This window comes from Peromyscus maniculatus, chromosome 3 (assembly GCF_049852395.1).
Source record: "Peromyscus maniculatus bairdii isolate BWxNUB_F1_BW_parent chromosome 3, HU_Pman_BW_mat_3.1, whole genome shotgun sequence".
Lineage (NCBI taxonomy): Eukaryota > Metazoa > Chordata > Mammalia > Rodentia > Cricetidae > Peromyscus > Peromyscus maniculatus.
The window spans coordinates 54,830,110-54,857,156 of NC_134854.1; the positions used below are offsets into that span (position 1 = coordinate 54,830,110).

A 27,047-nucleotide genomic window follows, 5' to 3' on the forward strand; every position below is an offset into this window, starting at 1 on the left:
TCTTTACAACATTCTAGTCAATCCTCAGCACTTTATAGGAAAGGGCACTACAGTTCTATGATGGGAAGGCACTTACCAAAGGTCACACAAGCATGAGTAGCAGAATAGAAAACCAGGAACTAGACATAAATCTCCTACTTGCATCTTATGTTCCTTCCTCTGTCCCTTCTATGACAATCACTTCACCAGTTTTAAAAGGTCTGGAATTAAGCACAAGCTATGTGAACTCTCTTGCTCGTTAATCTAGGGTTGCAGATTGCTTGCATATGTCAAAGGAGTTACTTTATTCCACAGAAGGGAAGTTGGTCTGTCAACATTGCAGGAGCTCACGACTGCATTGTTTTAAGAACAAACTGCCTCTCTGTTCTGCCTTCTAAATTATAGGGGAGTGAAAAAATCTAAGCTCTTAATAAAGTTTTAAATAGATTGCATCAAGTGGGATGGTAACTTTAAGAAACTGCACTAGTCCAACAGCCTCACTGTCATCTGCTGGCAGGTATTGGGAGATAGTCCCAGAAGGAAGTTAATGATGCCCAGGGTCTTTGCTCAACTCTAGGACCCTAGTTGCTTTCTCTTAATCTTAATCAAATTTATGCTTAGAAAAAGGAGAATAAACTCTGCCTGGGGGGCGCAGGGAGGCATGGTAGCTCCTTGGAAGTGATTTGATTGCCTTCATCAGACTGTTGTCTCCAGATTTTTGTCAGAGATGCAATTGTGTGGAAAAGGGGAAGAGGTTGGATTTGGAAGAAGTGCCTTCCTATGAGATTTTATACATGTCCAAAAACTTGGGTCATATTTCTTCCATGGGGGTACTGTGTAGGCAGAGTTTTCCCATCCTAGCAGTTGCTTCCAAGATAGCCACAAGAGTCTTATTATTAATTATAAATGCTTAGCCATAGCTCAGGCATTTTACTAGCTTACTCTGCCATTTAAATGCCCATATTTCTTATCTATGCCTTGCCACATGGCTTGGTACCTTTTCTCAGAATGGTATACCCTTCTTGCTTCTCTTTGTATCTCTTTGCAACTGCCATGACTCCACCCTCCTTCTTCCCGATCCTTAGTTTGGTTGTCCTGCCTATACTTCCTGCCTGGCTACTGGACAATCAGCTTTTTATTAACAATGAGAGGAACACATTTTCACAGTGTAAAGGATCATTTCACAGCATTTCTCTCTTTTTGTCTATTAAAAAGGAAGGTTTTAACATAGCAAAACTGTATATAAAAAATTAGTTATCAGCCGGGCGGTGGTGGCACACGCCTTTAATCCCAGCACTCGGGAGGCAGAGCCAGGCGGATCTCTGTGAGTTCGAGGCCAGCCTAGTCTACCAAGTGAATCCCAGGAAAGGCGAAAAGCTACACGGCGAAACCCTGTCTTGAAAAAAAAATTAGTTATCAAGTAAGAATTACAGTTACAATATACAGTCCATTCATTTTTGGCAAAATTAGAGAAAATACTTTATTATCTATGTTATCTTTGGTGAGTCTAAAGTTTTACATCTAATTGGATGTATGTGGCCTTGGATGTTGGGTGCCATTTGTCCTAGTTAGTAATAAGCCTGAGCTATTGTCAAACATTTATACTTAATATTAAGCCTCTGAGTGGTTACTTGGGAGAGGCTTTCAGGACAGAAACTTTTGCCTACCATACCCTTCCTTGGACAAAATGTGGAACTTAGGCATTCTGAAGTTGATTCTTTGTCATTTCCCTCCATAAAATTATTTGGGAACAGGGTTAAAGGAAAGGGCTTCTCAAGGAGGAAAAGAAAGCTTTTTAATTGTAAACTTTAAATGTCCTTTTTGTATAAACAAACACAGCAAATTTTGTGAGAAGGCCTCATATTTTCACTTGCCCAGGACATGCAGGATTGTTTTTCATCAAGAAGAAAGCTCAGAAAGATTAGAATTAGCAGATTTAATAAAGGCTACCTAGTGAAGTTTGAATTTGCAACTCTACTGTATTGTTTAGCATTAGTTGTCTGAAATATTTGTTGATAGTACACATGTGTTTTAATTATTTCTCATCTAAAATTCTTATTTAACTATGTATCCCCTTATGTTTCTTTTTCTAAATATGGCAACTCTGTTATTAACTACTAGAGCCTGCTTCCTCTGCAATTTTAGGAAAGTCTGTGGTTGTAGGAGTTGTTTACTGCAGTGAAAGAGTCAAGAAAGAAGAACACCAGGATACTGTAGAAAGGATACCAAAGCATCTGCTGGGATGTGTTCAAAATGCAGTTCTACTTTATATGGCAAAATAATGCCATGTGTTGTCAATGTGAGATTTTAATTTCAGCTGTGATAAATGTCCCTTTGTCACTGCAGTGGAGGAAACACAGAAGCAAACATTGGCATCCACTTTTGGATGTGGGTAAAGAAAAAACATCAACTGGGTTTTCAGATTTAATGGACGGAATTAATAAAGTAGCTATTCAGGTCCTTTTACATAGGATTGAAAATGACTAAAGTTTAATATATGAATGCAATAAATATAAACTTAAATAATTAAAAAAACAACTGCTATCATGTCAAAACATAGAAATTGCTAAGTACAGTGTCTGACAAACAAATACCAAATAAGTATCAATGGTTATTCTTTTTTTCCTCTTGTTTATCATAAATTTAAATGTAGGATTAAAGTCAACAATGTACTTTACTGAACAATAAAGAGGCATGAGCTTGGATAAATACAAGAAATGATCCATCAAATATCATGAATTTTGAATAATTTTTTTTTAATTTTGAATAAATGTAGCCAGACAAATAAAAATGTGCTATGCATTCTTGGCATATTCAGTACCAGGAGTGAGTTATTTTTTCTTTTAACAAGAAAGCTTTGCATAGCATAGAAATCCTCAGCAATCATCATAAAGCAAGTGAGAAATAACAGTTGTTTGAATAAAAACGAGACAAGCAGTTAAAGTAAATGAACTGAAATCAATTACAGTATGAAAAGAAGAAATATCAATAACAGACATATTTTGCTTTATTTTCATAAGATATGCCAGGAATCTTTTCATGCTTGTACGTGAAATTTTTGTGGGGGAAAAAAAAACAAACAGTATCCCAAAATGGGGATTGTGATTTTCATTTTATAATAGCATGAACAAGGATTCTTTTTTATGCTGAATTTCTTAACAGTGTAGGAACAGAAGTATAAAGAAATACAGTATAAGAAATAATCTCAGACCCAAAAAGGAGAATATTCAGTTGTAGGGGTGAATTAGGAGGAGTGGAAGGATTTGGGAGTTTTTTCTCATAATAAAAACACAAAGAATCACTTGCATTTTCTTATGAATTATGAATAAAAATAAATAAAATTAACCTTCAATATGTAACTTCTTATTTACTTGTCCAATGTCAGAGCTCAGTATTAACAGGTAAATTAAGATGCTGTCATATTGACTTGATGTTTCATAGAACCAAATTCCTCATGGATTTATTTGATGGAGTGACAGCCAGTAACATCGAATATGGGAAGGAGAGAGGGAGAGAAGAAGAGAAGGAAGGAGAGAGGGAAAATTCTGCTTCAATAAGGCATAAACATTATGATGATACAATTTTATAAAAAGTGAATTAAATAAGTATTCTAAAGTAAAATATTTTCCCTTTTCCAAATCTTTAAATGTTAGCTATGCATTTTACAGCCCATGTTTTCCATGAAAACTTGAATACTTCGTGTTTCTTCCATTTACAGTCAACAATTTTCTAGAGATCTTTGAAATCTCTAGCACAGATGGTTTTCTCTACATAAAATCACAGACAGAATGCTTTCAGATCCTTGAACTTCCAAGAGCATGTAACATCTGTCAAATGCGATGGGGCCTCATACTTCTCCCAGGGAATTTCAAACAAATCCAGGTATCTTGTGAAATTTCCCCCACCCATGTAGGCATAATGACTGGGCTTGTCATTGTGCAGGTCTTCTTTAGGCAACTATATTGTTGAGGTTTTGCTTGTGAAGTTTCCCTGTCCTATCTAGCAGACACTATCTCACAGAAGACATCCACATCTTCAGGCTCTCATCAGTCCTTCTCTCCTCTCTTCCACGGTGTTCCTGAGCCTTAGGTGTAGAGGTTGCATTGCAAATGTGTCAGTTGAGCGGGGCACCCCAGAGTCACTTACACTCTATGTTGACCACTTGTTCATAATTGTATAGGACTCCAACTATTATAAGAATAAAGCTCCTTTGAGAATGAGTGACAGCTATACTTATCTGTGGGTATAAATAGATGTATTTACAAAAGTTATGTTACATTGGTTTAGGAAAACAGCAGCCCTAAACAAATGTTCATATGAGCAACACTAAATGGACTCAGTAGGTCTTTACACACATACATTAAGGAAGTCATAAATTTGAGAAGGACTTGGGAGCATGGAATGAGTGTGAGAGAAGGGAATGATATAAATCCAGGAGTGTGGTCAAGATGTGAGTTTTACTGACTCAGACTTTCTTTGGGTACATCTCTGGATTTTCTTTATAAACATTTTAGTCTGTGGTGATAGATAGTTCAACCTTGGTTAAATGCCTGTGTGCTAGACACAGAGTCTCACCTTGTAAACAAAATGAATTACAACAGAAGACAGTAAGACGTCTTGCTATATTTCTAACTCAACTATATCTAATGATTCAATTCCTGGTAACATTCACATATGGGTAGCAGCTAGGAAAAGATTAATACTATTCACAGTTTCTTTGCATCAGCAAAATAATGTTCTGGAAATTGACCTTTTCTCAAATCACACTTCTTCTTTTGTTGTCCTTTAATTATATACCTTGTTCGTAGCTATTTGACTTTCAAATTTTGCATGGTACAGAAAAAAATAATTATAAATTTGCATGCTTAGGTTCAGTTTTTGTTTCTTTAATTCAATATTTCAAAATCTATTTCCATAAGTACCAGTTATAAGATTTAGTGGCTAAGAAACAATGCTGTTTTTATTTACATATTAACCTGTATGAGAATACTACTTCTCCTCCTTCATGAGATCGTTGAAGCAAAACTGATGTAACATGAACTCTCTAGTATAGGCTAAAGTATCTAATTCATTTAATTTTCTTATCTTTATACAGTTAGAAAACCATTACCACAATTAAGATGTCATCTTCTCTACTTCTCACGTTCTTCCATGTCCTTCTATATTCCTCCTATCCATTTCTGCTCTTAGCTATCCAAATTTCCTTTCAACATTAAATTTGTGTGTGTGTGCAGATATAGTTTTTGTCTAATACCTTTATGTGTTCTTAAATACCATTTACAAGATAGTTTTTTATAATTAAATTCTGCTATCAAGTCAATTTTCTATATTGATTTCCCTAAAAAATGGTTATCTCCTTTCCATTTACAAACATTATTTTCCCCAAATATACACGCTTTTGCACTTGGAAGGCAGAGACAGGCAGATCTCTGAATTGAGGCCAGCCTGGTCTACAGAATGAGTTCTAGGACAGCCAGGACTACACAGAAAAACCTATTTTGAAAAAAGCAAACAAACAAACAAACAAAAAATGGATTAACTATATTGTACTTTCAGAGCACTGAAAATGCTGAGTCTTTTTATTGTGGCTTCTAACATGGAGTTGTCTACACATCCTATTTTATTCCTATGTAAGGTATTTTCTTTATCTGTGACTTTTAAATAATGAATATGAAGTGCCTGGTCTTGGGATATGTATATGTATTTTATTTGCTTTTTAACCCTCCTTGTTGGTCCTTAAACTTTTCACATGTGTAGTTTGATGAAGTTTTTAACTTCCAAAATTCTCAGCCATTATCTCTTTAAACATTTCACCTGCCCTATTGCTTTTCCTTTCTTTTATGGAACAATTTGATGCTAAACCATTAGATATTGTATGCCAACTTAGTAGGCTCTATTTTAATTTTTTTATTTTGCCATTTTCCCTTTTGTGCTTCATCTAGGTAAATCTTTCTGTTCATGAATCTACAGTTTCCAGAGTCTTCCCAGCATTTCTGTAAGTCTGTTGTTCCAAGTCTGTCAGAGTGAGTCTTCATCACTGTTTTGATAGTCCTTATTTCTAGGATTTCTTTCTTGCATTTTCTTATAGTTTTGATTCCATAATTTAATTTAATTTAATTCATCACGTATTGCTGCATTTTATCAGCTTCTTCTTCTTCTTGAGAATTGAACACATTGATAATGGTTATTTTAAAATGCTTATCTGAAATTTCACTATCATCATCAACTTGGTTCTGTTGATTACTTCTTCTTTTGACTATGTACTGTTCTCTGCTTTAATTTTTAGATGTTCTTATGTTTTAGCTAATTTCTTGGCATAGTTTTTAAGGCACTAGAACTGGAATAATTAGTATTTATGCCTGTTATTCACATGCTTCTTTTGTTAGACATTCAGAGTGGAGAGTTGAGTTAATTTGGGAAAATGGAAGGCTATTTTTGAAATTTGTTGTCATTCCTTTGATGTTATCATGTCATTAATGTGAGTATTAATGTGAATGGGAGTATTATTTTAGACACATTCAAAATAATTTTGCTATCTTTTTTCATCCATCATATTTTAATTCAACTTCAGATTTTATCTGTTACCTATAATTTATATGAACTAACTTTTCTTTCTGTAGTTAATTTATAATCTAATATTTTCATTATTGGAGAATGTACTTTGTATGATTCCCATCATTTGAAATTAATTAAGCCTTACTTTATGGCCCAGATTATATTTTGTCTTAACCAATGTTCCAGAAAGATTGTGAGTGTGATATTCTCTCAGATATGTTTGATTGATAATGTTTTCAATGTCTTTGTTTCTGTCTTATATCAGCTATTAAAATAAAGTATTATCCTTAAATATGGTTATAAATATACCTATTTCTCCTTTTAGATCTATTTGCAAAATGTATTTGAAGGTTTTCTATTAGTGCATAGAATTAGTGCATACATTTGAGTTGATAAGTCTTTCTAGTGAATTGATTAGCATAGGATATATTTTCATGATCTTATTTTTCATGAAATGCCACATTTATATTTGTTTAAAAATTGGTTTATATGTATATGTAACTATAAAAACTAAGAAATACTGAAGTATGCTATGCTAGCTGATGACTAAAGCATAACATATCCAGATCTGACCTTTCTGAAGAAACTAAAGTGGGAGATGGGTGAAATCCAAGCAACCTCTCCGGTGTAGTTAGTCACATTGTACCAACATTCATTTCTTGTTCTTGTTAAAGACATCATGGTGAATATAATTTGCAACATTAGAGGAGTCTTAATGAATGAGACATAGGAACACTATATTATCTTTTATAACATTTCTAAAAGCCCAAATTGATTTTTAAATTTCTGAAAAATTACCAAAACAAATCTCTGCAACACCTGCCTGCATGGCAGACTGCACAGCCTCCTCCAGTCTTTTCTTCTTGCTCCAGACAGCATGGCTTCTCCTCTCCCACAGTGAGCTTGGGGCGCTCCTTCATTCAGGGCTTGATGCATAGAACCTTTCCCTGCAGCTTCAATTAAATCAATTACCACCGCTTCTGAAGCGGTGACTCTCTTATCAACCTCAGGTCTCAGATCAAGATCATGTGGACACCCCTCAGTAGAACAAATTCGTGATGCACAGACTCTCACATACCATGTTTTAAGCTTCACAGCCCCAGTTATAATTGCAGTTATGAATTACTTTCTATGGCTATTTCTTAGCGTTTGTCTCCTCTTCTGGAATTAGGTGGTTTATTTCTATCTATGCTTTCATTTACCCAGTGCTTACCACTATGGCTCTGGCATGATATAGTTCCTCAAAACATACATGTTTAGTAAATGATACTGTTTCTTATGTACGGAGGCCAAAATTCCACTTGCGATTACCTTAGTGAGCCGAGGGGTTTATAAGATCTGATTTCAGGAGTATGGGATAACTTATGTGCTGAGATAAAAAAAAATGTTTGGGTCTTAAATTCTTCTACTTCTTGTCTACAGCAGGAGAAGAATGTATCTGTTGGTGCCAATGGTGTGGGCAGACAGAACCACTCTTGGTGCAAACATTGGGTGGGAAAATGCAATTCAATAATCTGTTCCTCTGTGTCCCTTGCTGTTCAGCTCTTCGCCCCAGGAAAAGTTCAGGCCACTCAGTCATGCAATGTGAAGTGTTGTTCATCAGTACCTTTCCCTGGATTGGCAAAGGATGAGAAAATGCAGAGGTTTCTAAAGTATTTCCCTTTCATTTCTTTCTTATGTTTCCCCATTCCCAGTGGTAATAGAAAGGAGTTAAAACTCACTTTGTGATTTGCTGTTTATCAGACAAATGATTCTTTGAGGCAATTCCCTATGGGACTTGCTTTACATTTTGGGTACATTCCAGTTTAGTAACAGCAGATGGAACATCATAGTTAAAATTTTAAAAAGAAAGACACTGAAATGAGATAATGAGACTGCAGTTTCATAGATGAAAAAAAAAAAGCTTTAAAAATTACTATTTGCATCTAAAACCCATACCCAGGGAATTGAGAGATGAGGGGATGTAAGAAGAAGGGATGTTAACTCTGCTGGTTTATGTTATGAAGTCCCTTTTTGTTATGAGATGCAGTAATGGAGAATAGGTTCCTTCCATGTTTTCTGAATTTCTTCCAACCTGTAATATTCCCTCTCCTTTTTTGAGGGGTGGGGAGTAGGGAAGAAACAAATGTAAGCCCAGTTCCTCTTGTAGTCAGTACAAGTGTTTAGGATGCCTATGTTGCTCATTAGTTACCTCACTTAAGTTCAATGCTAAACATTAGTTGCCCTAGATATAAAACAAAATTTACCTCTTTAAGTGTATGATTTACTCTTAAATTTCATGTGACAAGTCTCTTCTGATTTCATTGATGACAATCACATAAATGACAACCAAAGCTTCTTTCTTGTATATGTTCTGTGGACTCACCCATATAAGGCTTGGGAAGAGTGACTGCTACTAATAAGCCTATCATCCCTCCATGCGTTTACTGTAGATCTCCCTCAGAGAAGGAAAAAAGTTCTTCTCCACTTCAGGTGAAATTTTATAGGTGCTGACAAATGTTCATTTCCCTCTAAATTGTTCCAACATTCCTTGTATGATTTTGTTTGAAGTTCCAAGTCTCTGCATGGATATATTTTGGTTGCTCATTGGCTGTTTCAAGGGACCACTCTCTTTCAAATGTAAGTACCAGAAGGACTGAAGAACTGGACTTCTCAGTTGTTGGTTAGTGAATGTGTCACTGTAGAAACCTTTGAAGAGGTAACTGATCACAGGGTTGGTACAATTTAATAGCCCATAAACTTAGATAAAGGATATGGGGGTATAGATTAGAATGGTGTTCTGAGCCACGTGGTACTAGTCAGGAAAAGTGGCCCAGCAAAGTGGAGACTACTGAGAATTCCTATAAAAACTGAAATATGGAATGTGTAGCGATGGAAGGAATAGGCATGCCATTGAAAGGAGAATGTAAAACAGAAAGATGTGGGCATAGTAGGTGCTTACATTTGCTTAGTTAAAGATCACAGGAGTCATAAACACACCACCAGTTAATAAAGTCAATGCCAAGATAATTTATAAATAGGTATGTCTTTATTTATTTATTTTTATCTTCAAAGGAAGTGTAGAAGCCTTATCATTGTTGATACACTAAATATCTGGCACTATCTCGCTCTTTGGTTTTACTGAATGTTTGTTCTATATTGGCTAAATTTATGCTTTCAATTTATTTGATAAAAGGGAAAATATTTATAAAAAGGTCAATAAGCAGTCTGTCGTATCAGGATGTTTACATCACGGATTCATTTTATGGTACCTTCTGTTTGTGGCCATCATCATGGTCTTACAAGGTATTATAATTCTGTATAATATTATCTTCTCTTAAAATGTGTTCTTACTCTGCAGAGAAGAAATGATTTTATCCAGAACTCATTGGAACAATTTTTGAAGTGACTCAGATGTATCACCACATCAACAGCAAAATAAATAAACATGACATTTAGAAAAACAAAAACACTGCTTGCTCATGCCTAAATTGGAAAAACATAGACGATGGATATTAATCAGTAAAGCATAATTATTTCAAGCATATCAATTAAGGCTAATAAGTCAAGAAACACTATGGTATATTTATAGCTTCATTTTGATAAACATACTTCAGTAGTTCAGATATGCAAGTGCATAGTATATAGAAATGAGCATGCTTATTCTCTCATTTTCCAGTTCTATAAAAATATAAAAAAGGTAAACTTTTCTTTTATATTTATGGGAGAAAAGGAAACATCCAGCTAAAAACTTTAAAGCTACAGATAATGTGAGAAGCATTTTATGGTACTTATATGCAGTGGTTGTTGGAAAAATGTTCCACAGTTTACACTTGGGGAGGAGAGAGGAACTCTGACTTGCAATATCTACTAATTTCTTTTTGTAAACACCCTCATCATAGTCAAGTTTAAGTTACAATATCATGACAACTGGCTCCCTCAATCCTGGAAAACTCAGCAGTTTTCCCTGATGACTGTTACAAGATGGCCCCAACTTCTACATGCTGCAAAAGGTCATATGTGAAAGCAAGCCATATGTTATCAATAGAAGTTCAGGAAAATAGACCCAGTTTCATTCCCTTTCTACTTACTCACAAATTAGCAAGCCTTCTATAGATGAAAAGACATGTGCCTGAGGCCAGGTGGCATGGCCCCGTCTTTCTCGGTCAAACTATGCTTTCTTTATTATTAAACCCTAAGCCCATCTGTGTTGAAGAGGGTTAAAGAAGAACCAGAAATGCTGTAGAAAGAAGTTTGTCCTTTCTAACATGTAGATATTAAAATACTAAGCATGGGTTAGTTATAAGTTGCCTTCAAGCTTTGAAAGGTAGAAACATATGAAACACACACACACACACACACACACACACACACACACACACTCCTTTGGGCTATAGGAGAGAAGTTTGGATTATTCGGGAGAATTTTCTTAGAGTCAAATTATAGCACAGTTAAGTCTTTCCTCATCTCCTGACTTTATTTCAAACGATAAAGCTTTGGAGAGTGTGCCTCAGAGAGACTGAGACACGTTCTTACAATCTGAGAGAACACAGGGACAGATGCTTGTTCTGTGTGTCCAAAGTCTGCAGGCAGAATTTGAGGCTGGAGCCATTTGCTCAGCCGGAGTAGTCAAGAGAATTTGGCATTGGAAGTCCGCTAAACATCTATCCGCCATAATAAAAACATCCATGTTTTGGTTCGACTGAGAGCTCAACACAAGGAAGCTGGTCTGTGAGTCATTTATGGAGAGGCCTCATCTGAGAGGGCTTCCTTCTAGTGGGCAACCATCTCAAAGGAAATCCTGAGGATGCACTCAGGTAGAGCTGGACAGAAGGAAGAGCTCTACCCCACACTGAGGGAAGTATTCTGAGCTTTCTCTCAAGAATCTCTGGGGCTCCTGCAAAGTGCCATATGGGAAAAATCAACTTTAAATACTTGCTAAAGTCAGGGAATATCAATAGCAGACTATCGCATGGCTCCTAATGCATGGTATTATATATATCCATTTTGTTCCACCCTCGCACTTCCACTTTCAGCCAGGAGCCTATGGAACCACTCTGCGATAGAAGAAATCAAACCAGCCTGGAGGCATTGCGGCACCCATCTTTCCCAAGGAAGGCTGCCTAGTTTGAAACAATACAGAAATGAGATGGGGCAACCTATGTGGGGGTCTTAAACTGGACAGGCACAGTGACTATGAAAACAGAGACTTGTCTTATGGTTGACGGGTCTAGATGACTTCCTTTTTAATATCTAAGAGAGTCTAAATGACATATCCAGTGGTAATGGAAACAATTGAGCCTGAATAATATGTGTAGAAGAACAATGGCATGCAGAATAAAGTTACAGTTTGCTTCACGTGTCAAAACTCACTCTTTCAATAAAAAGGCAGTGATTTCAAACACTGTATGAAGCCCAAGAACTCATTGGGATATAATTCTTAACACCGTAACTGTAATTTCCCCCAAAGTGGTGTAATCAGAAGGGGCTGATGACAAAGGGCGGGGACACCACAAGGTGCATGCGTGCAGTGCGGAGAGAATTACAGGATGGAAGGAAACAAAGCTCCAGCCCAGGCTCTGCCTTTTAAAAAGTGTACAAGTGGAAGAGAGGCTTAACCTTGCTTAAGCTCAGGGGGTTCTGCAAGCTAGCAATGGTGCTTTGGGTTTTTGTTGTTTTTTCGGCTTGGTTTTTGCCCCGCCTGCCACTCCAAGTTGCTGGGAGACAACCAGAAGAAAGGGTTTTGAAAAACACAGAAATTCTATGCAGTGTTTGTTTGTAAGCAGTTTACCTCATCAGGGCTCAGAAAAGGGTACATAGTAAGGAATGCAAGACTTTTTTATTGTTTTTCTTCTTAAATAATTTCCATTGTATTTTTGGATCAGAGGAGTAAAATCTTTTCTCTACAGGACATTATTCTCATTCTTGATTTCATCCAACTAGCAAAAAATTTTTAAAAAACGAAAAATGCCTCTGATTTCTTTAATGAATTTTCCTGGAGACTCAGAAATCCCAAACCAATAGTTTTTAGAAATATTGGTTTTAGAAATTTAAAAATAATTTAGAAATAGTTTTTAGAAAGAAATAGACCTCTTTCCAATATTTTAAATGAACACTGATTTGTGTTTAAAAAAACACATATGTCAGAGAAAAGCTGGAAATATACACAACAGAACATTAAGACAAGAATCTCCTCTCTTCTGAACATTCACGTTTGGACCATTTTCCTGTTGGGTTGTTTTCTTGCTCACAAGTAGAAGCCCTTTCACAAATAGCACACGATTGCATGATGCCCTCTGCTGCTTCTGACTCCATTAGAAAGTGTTTCTTTCTTGTTTGTGGAAGATTGTTTGGGAGATACACAGTTTTACTTGACAGTCATTTCTTTAAAGGCTGTGAGGCTTTAGTTCACACTGGCGTCTGGCGTCCATCCATGGTTGTTTGGTCCTGCTGTCTGTCTAACCGACATCCTTCCTTGTATTATCATTTCTCACTGCCTGATTTTAAGATCTTCTTCTGCTTTTATTGTTATTTATTTTAGCATGATATATGGAGGCTTTTAATGTTTAATTTTAGTTTTTTAAATGTGTCTGTCTAATGCTTAACACAGCAACCAAGTTTTAGATTTCACCAACATATATCATTTTCTGAATTTCCCCTGAAGTCCAACTGGTTATTGTCTTGTGTTTGGTGCACTTTTCAGATCTTTAATGATTCTTGCATCGTGGGCTTATAATTTGTTTCTGAAAATTACAGCAACTCCAGGAACTAGAGTCTATACCTGCTGTCATATTGTTTTGTTTGGGGTTGGCTTAGTTTTGTTTTGTTTTGTTTTTTTCTGAGAGCATGTCTCACTTCATATAGTCTTGAAAGATGTTTCTCCAGTTGTCCTGCCTCAACCATTGAGTGCTAGTATTATAGACATAAGCCATTATGCCTAGCATGTCTTTTTCTACAAACTGAATCTGATTTAAAATGTTGTCTCTCCATGATTTAGACGTTTGAAAGGATTGTCATGGTTTGATCTTAATCTGCAGGGTTGTTGTGGGTAATTTTCAGATGAATTCCCTCAGGATAGTTTGCTTAAGCTTTTGTAAGGATTCAGAGTCTCTCACACATGAAGACCTGGATTCCACACAGGGCTTCCACTGCAAGCATATGTTTTTCAACACTTTGAGGCTCAGGTTCCTGATGCTAAATGACTAAGGCCATTATCTTCAACACAAACCTGATCTTGGGAATTCCTGTCATTCATGTTGTTTTACAAACTCCTTTAACTCTTTGAAGGATGATTTGTGGACCCAGAAATACACCATTAGTTAAATCCTATGCAGAATTTAACTCCTGCCTGCATCCCTTCTGCATCTGTATCTAAATTTCCTGGTGAAGGAGTGCAGAGAGTAGAGCATCTGTTTGACCAAAGGTGCCCAAGTCTTTCATATTTTGTGTGTGTTTCATCTCCTCCATTTCCTCTGCTCCCTCCTAATGTTTATCTAAAGCTTATCTTGCCCATCACTAATGTAATGTTTTAGTGCCTCGTCTGCACTTATTTGTTTTCTCTGCTCATTTTGCTTTTGTTTCATTGCTTCTAATTTTATGACAAGCTTGCTGTATTACTTCACAAGCTTCTCATTCATGGGTCACAGAAAACCCCTCCTCATCTCAAATTGCATTCTTACCAATTCACTGTTCTTTTCCCATTTCTTAGAGACCATGATTTCTTAAAAGTTTTCAAGAACATAAGAAAATGAATACACTGCAAGTTTTATGTCTGCTACTATAATATTTCTCCCAAACATACTTTAATTCCAAGCTTTCTTCTTATGCTGTAGATATATTATTCATTTTTATTAGTCATCCTTGAAATAAGAGCTACATTCCAGTAAAGCATAATATTTATTGAAAAAGATAAAGCATTAGCTATTTCTTGTTAATCATTATCATTGCAATTTACTTATTGCTCAGCAACCTCTTAGGAGGTATCAAACTGGAGAACTGGTAGATTTATTCCTAGTCAAACTGATGTAAATGAAAATTCATGAAACTGAGTGTCTTGGACCTGGTACACTGGCTTTGGTTTGCTTGCTTGCTTGGCTTATTTTGCTTTAATTTTATAATATTTTGTTGATTAATTTTGTCATTTGACATTTTCATACATGGATATAACATAATCTGATTACTCTTATCTTCCTCCCATTCATGTCAACTGAGCCTCCTCACACCTATTAATCCATTTGCCAGATCATAACTTTGAGGTTTTGTGAGACATTTGGTCACAGTTTTATTAGACTTACCTGTTGGAGCCTGGTGGGTACACTACTATGCACACATCAGTGGGCACCTATCTGATGGCAATGGCTTACCCTCTCCATGAATTGGCAAATAGTTCAGCAGTGTAGAGTAGGGACTTGAAATGCCCCTTCATCCATGCCGGATTATCAGTGGACCATTCTTAATGATGATCCATTCATCTGGAGCTGCTATGGGACTTTGATTAGAATGCTTATGACTTGCCTAGAATCTGTGACTCCACCTCCCTTACCCTGGATTTTCTGGATTGTTCATTCTTTCCTCCCCTCTTCCAGCAGCGTCCCCTGCGCACGGATGAGGATGGTACAATGTCTTCTTTAGACTGAACCTTCACCTGTTGCTTATTCTCACCATCTTATGTAGTCATCAATCTGTATTTCCCCAATTACCAGAAAGAGAAGATTCTCCGATCAAAGTCACTTTAGTTAGGGTTTTGTTTTATGTATCGAAGAGAAGGATTTTCTCACGATCTAAAAGTACCTGTAAATTTTCTCATCTAGACATTCTGGATCGGCAGAGTCCACAAAGTGACCTCAGCTTCTCCAGTCCTGCGAGTTCTTCCCACCTCCCAGTGCTGCTGCAGACCTCAGGTGCAGGGGAGCAGTTACCTCACAGCCTGGCATACCTGTATCTCATGGAGTGGGTGGGAGAAGACAAAAGGGAAGGGGAAGATGGGCACCAAATGAACCCAGGACACTGTGCTTAACCTTAGGCCAAAACCAAGCATACATAAAAGCCAGGAAGCAGATAAAGGACAACGAGGGCATGTTTGGATCTCTGTTCAGCTGGGGAGTTGGGCCAACACCTCTCTCTGAAGCTTTTCTTTTGAGGAACATTGCTACTAAATCAACTACGCATTAATTTTATAAGTTAAAATTTTACAATTTTTCAAGTTACACATTTTTGCAAGTCAAAGTCGTGCAAATAAAGATTTTTATCAATAAGCCTATTTTTAGATGTCAGTTTCGAATGGCCTAATTTTCCATTTTATCCCAGTCTTTATGGGGGGGGAGTCATTTTTTTTTAGCATCTGTGGGAAATCAGTTGCAAGACTCACCATGGACACTAAAATCTAAGTCCACTTAATTAACTCCCTAAAATAAAATAAGTAGTAAAAAAATACTACTTGTATAAAACTCACACATACCATCCATGTACCTAAAAATCTTTTTTAGATTGACTATAATGACTATCACAAGGTAAATATTGTGTAAACAGTTATTACACTGTATTGTGTAAAATACAATGCAAGAAAAATGTTTACTTATATTCAGAATGAATACAACTTATCAATATGTGGGTGTGGAACTCATGGGGATACAAGTCTAACTGTATTTCCTGGAGGCTCAGAGGGACCGAGTCATAGATGCTAGTCATACACCATCCTCATACAGAATTCAGTCTGGTTTGATGAATCTCAGTCATCTGTACTCAAGAGTTATTATTTGTCTGAGAGAAAGGTCAGTGTCTTGCTTCCTTTACTGCTTTACCACACCTTCTCAGTAGCCTTGGCTAGATATAAGTTGGAGCTTTCTCCTATGATGCTGACCAGGACTCAGTTCTCTGGTTGTATCAAACTGAAGAGTGCCATTTTGTCCCAGCCACTCTGACTGAAGTGAAACCAAGGTCTTCTAACCTCTTTAAGAGAGAAAACCACTTCCCTCTGTTGCTTCATGCAGATGTGGAGAAGTCTGCAGAGGCCACTGGAGAGGAGACGCTGGTGCTGCATGTGAAGCAAACAAGGCTTGCTGCCTTGGTGATAAGACAAAATTACAAAATGCAAACTAGGTGTCTGCTTGGCCTGATGTACTCATTATTTCCGGACACAAAGTGTTCATGAAATGAACAAGATTGATACTAAATACATGATGGCTTTTGAATTCAGAAGGCTGCTGGGAACTCCAGACACACTGTCACGAAGCTACTGTACATCTTTTTCAGTTTCCTGACTGATGCACCCCAAGCTCCCACAAGCATGACTTCCCCATCCCTGTGGACTGTCCCCTCAAACTCTCAGCAAAATAAATGCTTCGTAAAACAAGCTACTGTCTTTTTGTCAGGATCACCTCTACAACGAAACTCATTTCCAGGCCAAATTACATAAGTTGCTGCAATTCATCTTGCTGATTAGACGGACTGAACCTGTGCCGTCACTGAAGTCATCCCACAGACCACTCCAATTGAATTTCAATTCGATTTGTTTTAGCTCAATAGACACAGTTTGAGATGTCTGGGAGATGCACAAGGCAATTATCTCAGAAGCTTGGAAATTATGAGTCTTCTTTGGCAGAGGTTATTTCTCAAGAGATGACATCTATTTGGAGATATGTTTCGATACTCTACTAGACTCATGATGATGCATAGCCTTTTAAAACAATTGGGACTCGTTTTATTGTTGCCAACTTGTAGAAGGAAGTTTTTTTGACAGAAAGATCAATGACCCAGCAAGCAAATAATTGTTCTGCCTAATCTACCAACCTGAAACAAATTTTAAAAATCAGCAAAGTCTGGTTGCCTCATCAGTAAATTGAGAGGAATGAAGAAGCTGCCATATTTCTTTCCACTTATACTATTGTCTCCTTGTGTCCATCAACTTTAATTTGATTGTTCCAAAAGATAAGGGAGGGCTAGTGAGATAGCTCATCAAGGAGAAGGTACTATGCAAACCCATGACCTGAGTTCAGTCCCCAGATATTAAGATGAGAAGAAACTTCAAAAGTTGTCTTCTAACCACACAGGATCATTGCAGTACTCTCTCACTCTTTCTCTCTCTCTATCCTCTCTATTTCTGTCTCAGATATTGATATGATGATGATCATGCTGATGAGTGTTTTAAACTAATGGAGGAGAAATTGGATCTGGAGCTGATACTTTTGTCCACCTGTCCAATCTGTATGCCGAATTTGGGTCAAGAAAAGTAACATGGTTTCTATATTAATTTTATTTCAGTCATGAACTCTATTTTTTGTTATATGTCACGAACAGAGAGCTGTTTGGAGTTAGAAAAAATATAAAGGTATAAATACTCACTGTTGAGAAGGATGTAAAAACAAGACCATAGTATAGAAAAGCTACACATTCAATAACAAAGAATGGAAATCAGTATTATGCAGTGGTGAATGACCGGTGAATTAGACAACCACTTAAAGACCAAAATGCTTCCGACATCATTGTTAATCTGTCTGCCATGGGAAAAACAGATGCATGATTTTGAAGGCAACACTAATAAACATATTTCTCAAGTTTCATTTATATTATTTCTTCATCCCCAAGTTTTCTTCCCACACAACCTGGTGTGATTATTGTCACACTAACTTGAGTTTAGTTAGAGGATTTCCTACCTAGTTTTGATAGTATGTAAAGCCAGAGAGAGAATGATCTCCAATTTATACCGTAAAAGAAACATTTTCTTGTCTCTACTGGGATTTTGTGCTGGATAGTTTTATGTCAACTTGTCACAAGCTAAAGTCATCTGAGAGGAGGGAACCTCAATAAGAAAATGCCTCCATAAGATCGGGCTGTAGGCAAACCTACAGAACATTTTCTTAATTAGTGATTGAGGTAGGAGGGCCCAGACTATTGTGGATGGTACTATGTCCTGGGCTGGTGGTCCTGAGTTCTGTAAGAAAACAGGATGAGCAAACCATGGGGAACAAGCCTGTCAGCAGCACCCTTCCATAGCCTCTCCATCAGCTCCTGCCTACAGCTTCCTGCCCTGTTTGAGTTCCTGTTCTGACTTCCTTTGATGATGAGTAGTGATATGGAAGTGTAAGCCAAATAAACCCTTTCCTCATCAGCTTGCTTTTTGGTCTCAGTAGAGGCAAAATTTCACTTAAAAACCAAATAACTGTCGTTATGAGATTGAAGGCAGGTAGGTGCACATGTGTGTTGTAAGCTTTCCCCATCTGTCATTCAGAACATTCAGTTAGCATCATGTATACCCACCTCCTTCTAGAAGAGTGGTTCTCAATCTGTGGTCACAGCCCTTTGTTGTCTAATGACTCACAGGAATCACCCAAGACCATCTGCATATCATATATTTACATTACAATTCATAACAGTAGCAGCATTACCGTTATGATGTAGCAACAAAAATAATTTTATAGTTGGGGCTCACTGTGATATGAGGAACTATATTCAGGGGTCAAAGCACTAGGAAGGCAGAAAACCACTGATCTAGAGTGCTTGTACATTATGTATTGCCCTTGACAGAAGAAGGCCTGAACTTGTGGGAAGGAAATTAAATTTGGGGGAAACTACAAGACAACAATTCTACCACAGGCTAAGCACCATTTTGCTATCACTATTTCATTCTGCAATTTGGCATGGGTGTTAACATGTTTGTGTGGTTTGCATGAGTGTGTAGGTGTATACACCCATGTGTTTATGTGTATGTTGAGGTCCAGTGTCTTCCTCAAGTGTTTCCCCCTTTTCCCACCCTGAGATGGGAAATTATTAATTGTGCTAGGTGTGTGCCCAGTGCTCTGTGAATCCACCTGTTTGTGACCCTCACTGCTGCGTTGCAGGCATATGGTGTGCAGACTCCTGGAGTGGCTTCTGCAGATCTACCCTCAGCTGTTTACACTTGCACAAGAAACACTTTGTTGACTGAGCCATCCCCATCCTTATTTTATACCCTTTGCTATCATATGTTCTGTTTATCCAGATAGTAAATACTATGTCTATATTTGAATACATTTCTGAGCTTTTAATGGGGCTTACAAAAATGTAATAAATGGATTGTGGGTCAAGAAACTTGTAAAATAAAATGCTGGCATATGAGCACCAACAGAGTACTTGCTATAAGAACTGTGTGGGTAAAACCTTACTACCTTCTTTGAAATGTGGCCTGTGTAACATGTACAGGGATAGACCCACTATGTTTCCCAGGATTTGCTGGTAACAGTATTTCTAAACAACATATAGAACAATGGTACCAGTATGTTACCCTCCACCAATTCTTTCTTTCTTTTTTTTTCTCTTATTATTTTATTTTTTTTCCAGTCCCCTCCTCCCAGACTGAGCCAAGCGTCCCTGTATAAGTCCCAGGTTTCAAACAGCTATCTCATGCAGCAAGCCCAGGACCTGGTACCACTGCCTAGATGCCTCCCAAACAGATCAAGTCAATCAACTGTCTCACCTATTCAGAGGGCCTGATCCAGTTGGGGGCCCCTCAGCCTTTGGTTCATAGTTCATGTGTTTCCATTCGTTTGGCTATTTTTCCCTGTGCTTTATCCAACCTTGGTTTCAACAATTCTCACTCATATAAGCCTTCCTCTTTCTCGATAATTAGACTCCCAGCGCTCCACCCGGGGGCCTAGCCGTGGATGTCTGCATCCAGATTCCTCAGTCCCACCAATTCTTTCTTGTTCATTGTTTCAATTGCTTATTATCTTTGTTCTTCCTAGTCCTCTTTTACAAAGTCACAATAACACACTGGCCTGAGAGGCTTGAGAGATGTCTCAGCGGTTAAAAGCACGTGCAGCTCTTTCAGAAGAGTTGGACTCAGCTCCCAGCACCTACAGTAGGAGCTCACAATAGGCTGTAACTCCAGTTCTAGGAGATACAATGCCTTTTGGTCTCCATAGGCACTGGTACACACACACACACACACACACACATACACACACACACACGCAAGATAAATAAATAAATCTTTTACAAAATCATTTAAAATAAAAGAAATTAACTTGATAATTTGGTATTCAACTTAGATACTACTATTTTCACAGTTATATCTTAATACTGTGGGGATCTATATTTTCATTATAGTCAATTATTTTCTTATACTTTAATATCTCTATATAAATGTTGATGTTAATATAAAATAAACATCTTAGGCTGTCTTTCACGAACTAAAAAAAGATCCAAATAGAAACACAAATATGCATAGACAGCTCCTGGTTTATGATGCCTTGACTTACACTTTCAGTTTTAGGATGGTGTGAAAGTGATATACATTCAGTAGAAGCCTTAGAATTTTTGGTTTTCTCTCTTTGTACTAGCAATATGTGGTCAGGTACTTTCTTATGATGCTAGGGTTAGTAGACCCTGATTCCTTCTAACTGTGCAATTATAGTGGTAAATGATTGGCACTTTACAGGGAGCACAGTGTTGCTAAGGTATGGTATTCAAGCAGAGCAGGTGTATTAAATGTATTATTGACTTACAGTATTTTCAGCTTGCAATGTTGACCAAAACCTAATCCTATTGGAAAACAAGGAGCAGCTGTATGTTATCTTAAAATTGAAGTGCTGACTTGTATTCCTTCCCACCAACAAGAACAAAATCAGTCCAGACACACAAATATCAAACACAGACATGATGGAAGTACATAAACTATCATTGTAAAAACAGAGCTGGAGAATGTGGCTTGTGGTGTGGCTAGCTATTACCTAGAGTTTAATTTTCCTCCCAGAGCTACATTTTCCTGACATAAACCAGCTGCATAAGAAGTGAACTAGGGGACTGGAGAGACACCTCAATGATTAAGAGCACTTGCTGCTCTTGTAGAGGACCCAGATCTGGTTCCCAGAACCCACACGGTGGCTAGAATAGTCCTTAACTCCAATTTCAGAAGACTTAATGTCCTCTTCTGGCCTCCTTGGGCACTGTATGCACACAGTGCACATACATACATACAATCAGAACATAATACACACAAAATAAATAAATAAACTGAGGTAGAATCTTTGTATATGAAAGGCACAGTGTTCTCGGGGGAAGGCAGTGAGGGAAGTGCTGGCTGAGTTGTCAGCACACAATGCTTCCTCTAAGCTTCTCAGTCAGAGAGAGCACTTCCAGGCAAGTCCACTGTCTGGAAATCCTCTAAAACACCATAGCACAGGCATAATGCTAAGACCCTTCAAGCAGGTGTAATTTACAGTGTTTATCCTGTGACATTCTATTGCAATAACTTTTGCATTTATTAAAGTAGTTCTGACCCTGATGGCGGAGGTACGGGTGAGCCAGTCCTGAAGTTGTGAGCATGGGAGAGCTGTCCCCACTACTCATTTGTCATGTGGCAGCATGGGCAGGGGAGAGATTCCCCCCCCCCATAATCAAACCCTCAATCCCTGCCCATCAATGCCTGAGGCAGGTGGGAGATCTGCCCCTGAGGTCATAAAAGCTGAAGAGCTGTCTCAGCCCCTCACCAGCTGCAGGACTCTGGAGAGTGGCCCTTATGCCAGCCAGACCTGGGCAACACAGTAGAGCTGGCCCTAAGGTGTGGGTGTTCGAGAACCGACTCTGAGAACATGAAAGCAGCAGAATTGGCCCCGCCCCTTGCTCATCACTGCAAGAGTAGAACTAGCCAGGGTAATGCTGGAGAGCTCGCCCTGGTGCAAAGACGGGAGAGCTGGCCGGCTGGCCAACCCTGCAACTACCCAGGCACAGAACCAGGGTTATGTGTTGACCCCTCCCCGTCCCCCCCCCAATCTGTGATCTGCTGGGGCACAGGGAGGGGGAGGGAGGTGTCTGTCCTGCAGACCCAGGGCAGCAGCAAGATGTCCAGGAAGAGTCCCAGTGAGGGCCCAGCGTCCATGGCATAGGAGAGACCAGGGGCTTCAAACAAGATCAATGGTTGTTTGGGATGAACACCTGCGTGTAAAAATCTATGGATAAAGGGGTTTACAGTGTGACTCATTGTATCACATTGCAGCTTCCATGACATGAGGCTCTCCCTTTCTGTCCAATTCTCTTTCCCCTTTTATTGTCTTAGATTTGATTTTGTTTTGAGGTGGGGATGGGTGAGATCGGGAAACATGATGTGGAGACATGATGTGAAAGACACAAAGAATAAATAAAAAGAAAGTTTAAAAAATGTCTACTTTTTACAAAGCTCTACCTGTTATCTTCATTTTACAGACAAGTAATTGGAGGCCTACAAAATGTATATAATTGATCCATGGTCTTACTGACAATAAGTGGTTGTGTTGGGCAATGTTTTTTTTTTGGGGGGGTGGGAAACAGGACTTAAAGAATATGTGTATGTATGCACCTCTGAGTGTATCTCTCTTTCTCTCTCTCTCTCTCTGTCTGTCTCTGTCTCAGTGTGTGTGTCTCTCTCTGTCTGTCTCTGTCTCAGTGTGTGTGTGTGTGTGTGTGTGTGTGTGTGTGTGTGTGTGTGTGTGTGTGTGTGTTGGAGGGGGAACTTTCAAATCTGGACTTAAGGTTTTAATGCGCCACCCAAATTAAGGGTGGATATTCCCAAAGCAGTTAAATCTTTATGGAAACACTCTTACAGACAAATCCAGTGGTATGTCTCCAGGCCAGCTCTAAATATAGTCAAGTTGACAGTCCAATGATTACAGTATATTTAGATCTTACCACTTCCTATAGCCTACAGTGTCTTCTGTCTACAACCTGTTGAGTTTAACACATAAATTAATGCAGAAGTGTTCCTCAAGGGAGGAGGTTGATTCTTACCCTTGGGGGCCACTTTTCTTAACAAACAGCATTGCTTCTTTGTATGTATCCCTATGACTAGTGCAGTAAGGTTAGCTCCTGCCCACCCCCTCCGAAATGGGTCTGGGTGGTTCAATGATTAAATTAATTGAAATATTCACTGTATTCCATAGCTGACATCTTATCACAAATATAGTTCCCACTTCAAATTATTCCTGCCATTTTATTGAATACAGCTTACTAGAGATCCTAATAAACATAAGTGGCTATAGAAACTTCTAAGAATATGCTTATAAAATTATCCCAACTTTTACATGATATGGACATTGTCCATTATTAACTTTTAAGGGAGAATTAAGGTCCAAACATTTAAGCTTCTTGCTCTTATAATTTAAGACTCTAAGAAATTTAACCCCTTAAACTCTCTTTATTCTCTAATTCTTTATTCTGGTCAGTTTCTGATCTTGGAGGTTTCTCAACTTATGGAAGGGTTGAGGTCCTTCATAATAGCAGCTTAGGCTATCTTCTTTTTTGTTTAATAAGAAAAAGTGTGTGTATCTCACCCCCATGTATGTATGTTTAATTTGAAATTACAGTATGCAAAACAGTAAGGAGAGTCAATAAGAATTTGATTTTTAATTCACTATCTGGAAGTATATTAATTCTTATTAAACATATTTAAACACATACATGTTCATGAATGTGTAGAAGTTAAAACTATTGGTTTGTGATTCTGTACATTTGCAGTCAGACAGCAAACAGACTCTTGCTGTTGGGCAGTCGAGTGTGTATGTAAGAAATGTGCACTCCTGACCTTAAAAACTTACATTCCATTGTAACAGTAAAAATGATGCTGACCTTCATTTTACCCAATAGCATATCTCAGGGATATTTGTTAGTTGCAATCCTGGAGCAAACAATATTTAAGATACAATTTGCTTTGGAAACATAACAAGCTATTTTAGGGGTACTTTAGAAACTAATTTTGCAACAGATGTTAGCTTATAATATTCTAATTTCAATTAATGTTTAGTTGATTCTTGGGGGAAATACATCAATTATTATCCATGTGGAGGAAATACACATTCCCTAGAACAACTTCAAGGATCTTGGAGTTTTTGCTTTTAGAGTCAATTCTTACACTCATTTTTTTTTTTTTTACTCATGCTTCTCACTCTTCCTTGTTTGAATTTCGAGGCAGCATCAACAGTGTGACAAGAAGAGGTCTAAGGCAGACAAATCTGAGCCTACCTCTGTTACATTCTATGACCTTAGGAAACGTTGACTTCTCCAAGTTGCAGTTTTTATTCCATTTTTAAGTGGCAGTAATAATGGCTACCTAATTACTAGCGCTCTGGGTGATTTAATTGAAGTAATGAATATAAGCTTCATAATAGAAGATTGTAACAGTTCGTGTTCACTGCGTGCAAGCTTCAGTGTCTATCCAACAGCTGTGAGAGTTTATCTTAAAATGTAAATGGTACCATTATGCACAGCTCAAACCCGCACATTCCGATGATGCACACTAGCTTTAGTTTTTGTTTATGTCAACACAAGAAAATCTGAATCAAAAATAGATTCTACTTCCGTATGTGTGCACGGATTTCCATTTCCTATAGCCATTTGCAAAAAAGGAGGGGGTGGGTATTTGGAAGATAAGAGCTCGTGGGAAACAACACAACTATTGGGCCACTCTGAAACATCCCAGGAGGGATTTGTCAGCTCCTCTGGACTCTACAAATATATAATGGCATAATGAACTTTTCTACTAAGGAGGAAATTTATAACTTTAACATATTTAAAAATCACAAAGAAATGGAACAAAATGAGACAGTGCATTTGATTCTAATCTAAACTTTCCCTGATGAACACTGAGAGAGGATCCAATGTGTGATGCCCAACCTTTTCTTTAGTATATTTTGTGCTTTGCATCATGGGGTTTTCCCATGAGAAGGTCACCATTCTTTTGCTAAAGTAAATCAAGTACAGAATTGTGAGCAGAAAACATTGTGATGCAGTGACAATCATTTACGGTGGGACATTGTGGAAATGCCTCATGGGAAAATGTACACACACACACACACACACACACACACACACACACACACACACACACCCCAATTTGAAATGAGAAGTAATGGACCCAAAACCAGGTTCAAAGTCTACAGATTTTATAGGGCCATAAATATATTAGTCTTTGCTTGAAATCGAATTTATTGTATGATTTTTGAAAGCAGGGGGACATTTGATGGCCCATTATGAGCTGAGGAATTAAGATGCCAGATACTTGCAGTCATCAGAGATCTACCTTGGACAATGACTCTGAGTTACTTGTCTCACACTAGTGATCATGGGAGTATGAAAAGTGGAAGCAAGCTTTATTAAGAATTATTCAAGAAAACTGAGATATTGAGGAAAAGGAAGGGAAACTCCCAGAGTGAGTTTTAAAGAGGTCTTGAAATTGTTTTTTGTTAGCACACCTGGCTCTGCTCCTCGTACCTATTATTATCCAAAAATTATCGGGCCAACTTGTGTTAGTATATTAAGTATAGAATTAAGTGATTACATCAAACTCAGCTCATTTTATTTTCAAGATACAGATTTCTTCCTCAAGTTGTACAATACAGAGATAACTCACAAGCCAAAGCCACAGTCCTCAGTATTCATCCACGAGCAATGCTATAGGTAAGTCAATAAACAGTATCTACTGTCTTTAATAGTATAGTGGAAAAATGATAGTTTTGCATAAAAATTCACACAGTAATATTTATAACAGCATATTTTTTTACAACTGAAAGTGAGAACAACTCTCAATGTCCATCAGTTGATAAATCTCTAAATAGAATGATAGACCCACACAGTGAAATAATAGGCTCAAATAAAGTAAATAAAATAATGATGAGTGCCATGACTGGGGAACTCATATAGACATTGTACTAAGGTAAAGAAGCCAATATCAAAGAACTAGATACTTGTGATCCCACACATATAAAATGTTCAAGAGACACAAAACTAGAGAAACAGAAAATATATCACTTTAAGAAGAATTGAGAGACAGAAATGAAAGCTGAAAAATGCAGTGCTACTTCTTTGGCTACATGAAATACTCTAAAATGGATTGTGGCATTATGTCAAAAAATAGCAAACATTAAAAGCCACTGAATTACATACTAGCTAGTTGGATTATGTGTGAATTACATCTCAGGAAAGTTGTTAGACAAATAACATCACTCTTCTCTCTGAGGCATATCAAGGAAGAGAGACATGCAACAGAAAATAGAATGATCCACTTACACAGAACCATTTGAATCTTTGATTCTTTAATGCTTTAGGGATTCATTGGCCACCAAGTCTGCCAAGGAACAGAAAACACACACACACACACACACACACACACACACACACACACACACACACACACACGAATTTTGAGTAGACAAAAATAATTTGGCTTCTTTACTCTGGATAGCTAACATCATAGTAATCAGGGGACCACTGATTTCCTTTGTTTAGAAGAATTAATTTCTGACAATGAATTTGCAGGTCCTAAATTATACATGTTATTACTTTAGGGAAGTTTTATATAAGATGTTGAGACTTCTCGGTTATGGCTCTTAGGAAAAACAGAGGTGGGAAATTGACAGAACTAAAAAGTGTTAGCTCTCAGAAAGGTGAGGAATCTGCAATATGACCATGACCTGAAGAATAATCACTTCTGATCAATGGGTACATATAATGATATACATTAACCAATATGTATATATAATGATATAATGATATACATTAATCAATAAGTATATATAGCAATATATATTTTT

The 27,047-nt window shown here is 37.6% G+C and overlaps 1 long non-coding RNA gene across 1 annotated transcript in view; it reads left to right on the plus strand.

Moving 5' to 3' along the window:
• The window catches only part of LOC121827926 (uncharacterized), a 107,911-nt gene that overhangs the window by 22,112 nt on the left and 58,752 nt on the right, over positions 1-27,047 (plus strand). Inside the window, exon 3 of the long non-coding RNA XR_006070266.2 lies at positions 5,922-5,974. This is a non-coding gene — a long non-coding RNA (uncharacterized LOC121827926). The remainder of the gene's footprint in view (positions 1-5,921; positions 5,975-27,047) is intronic.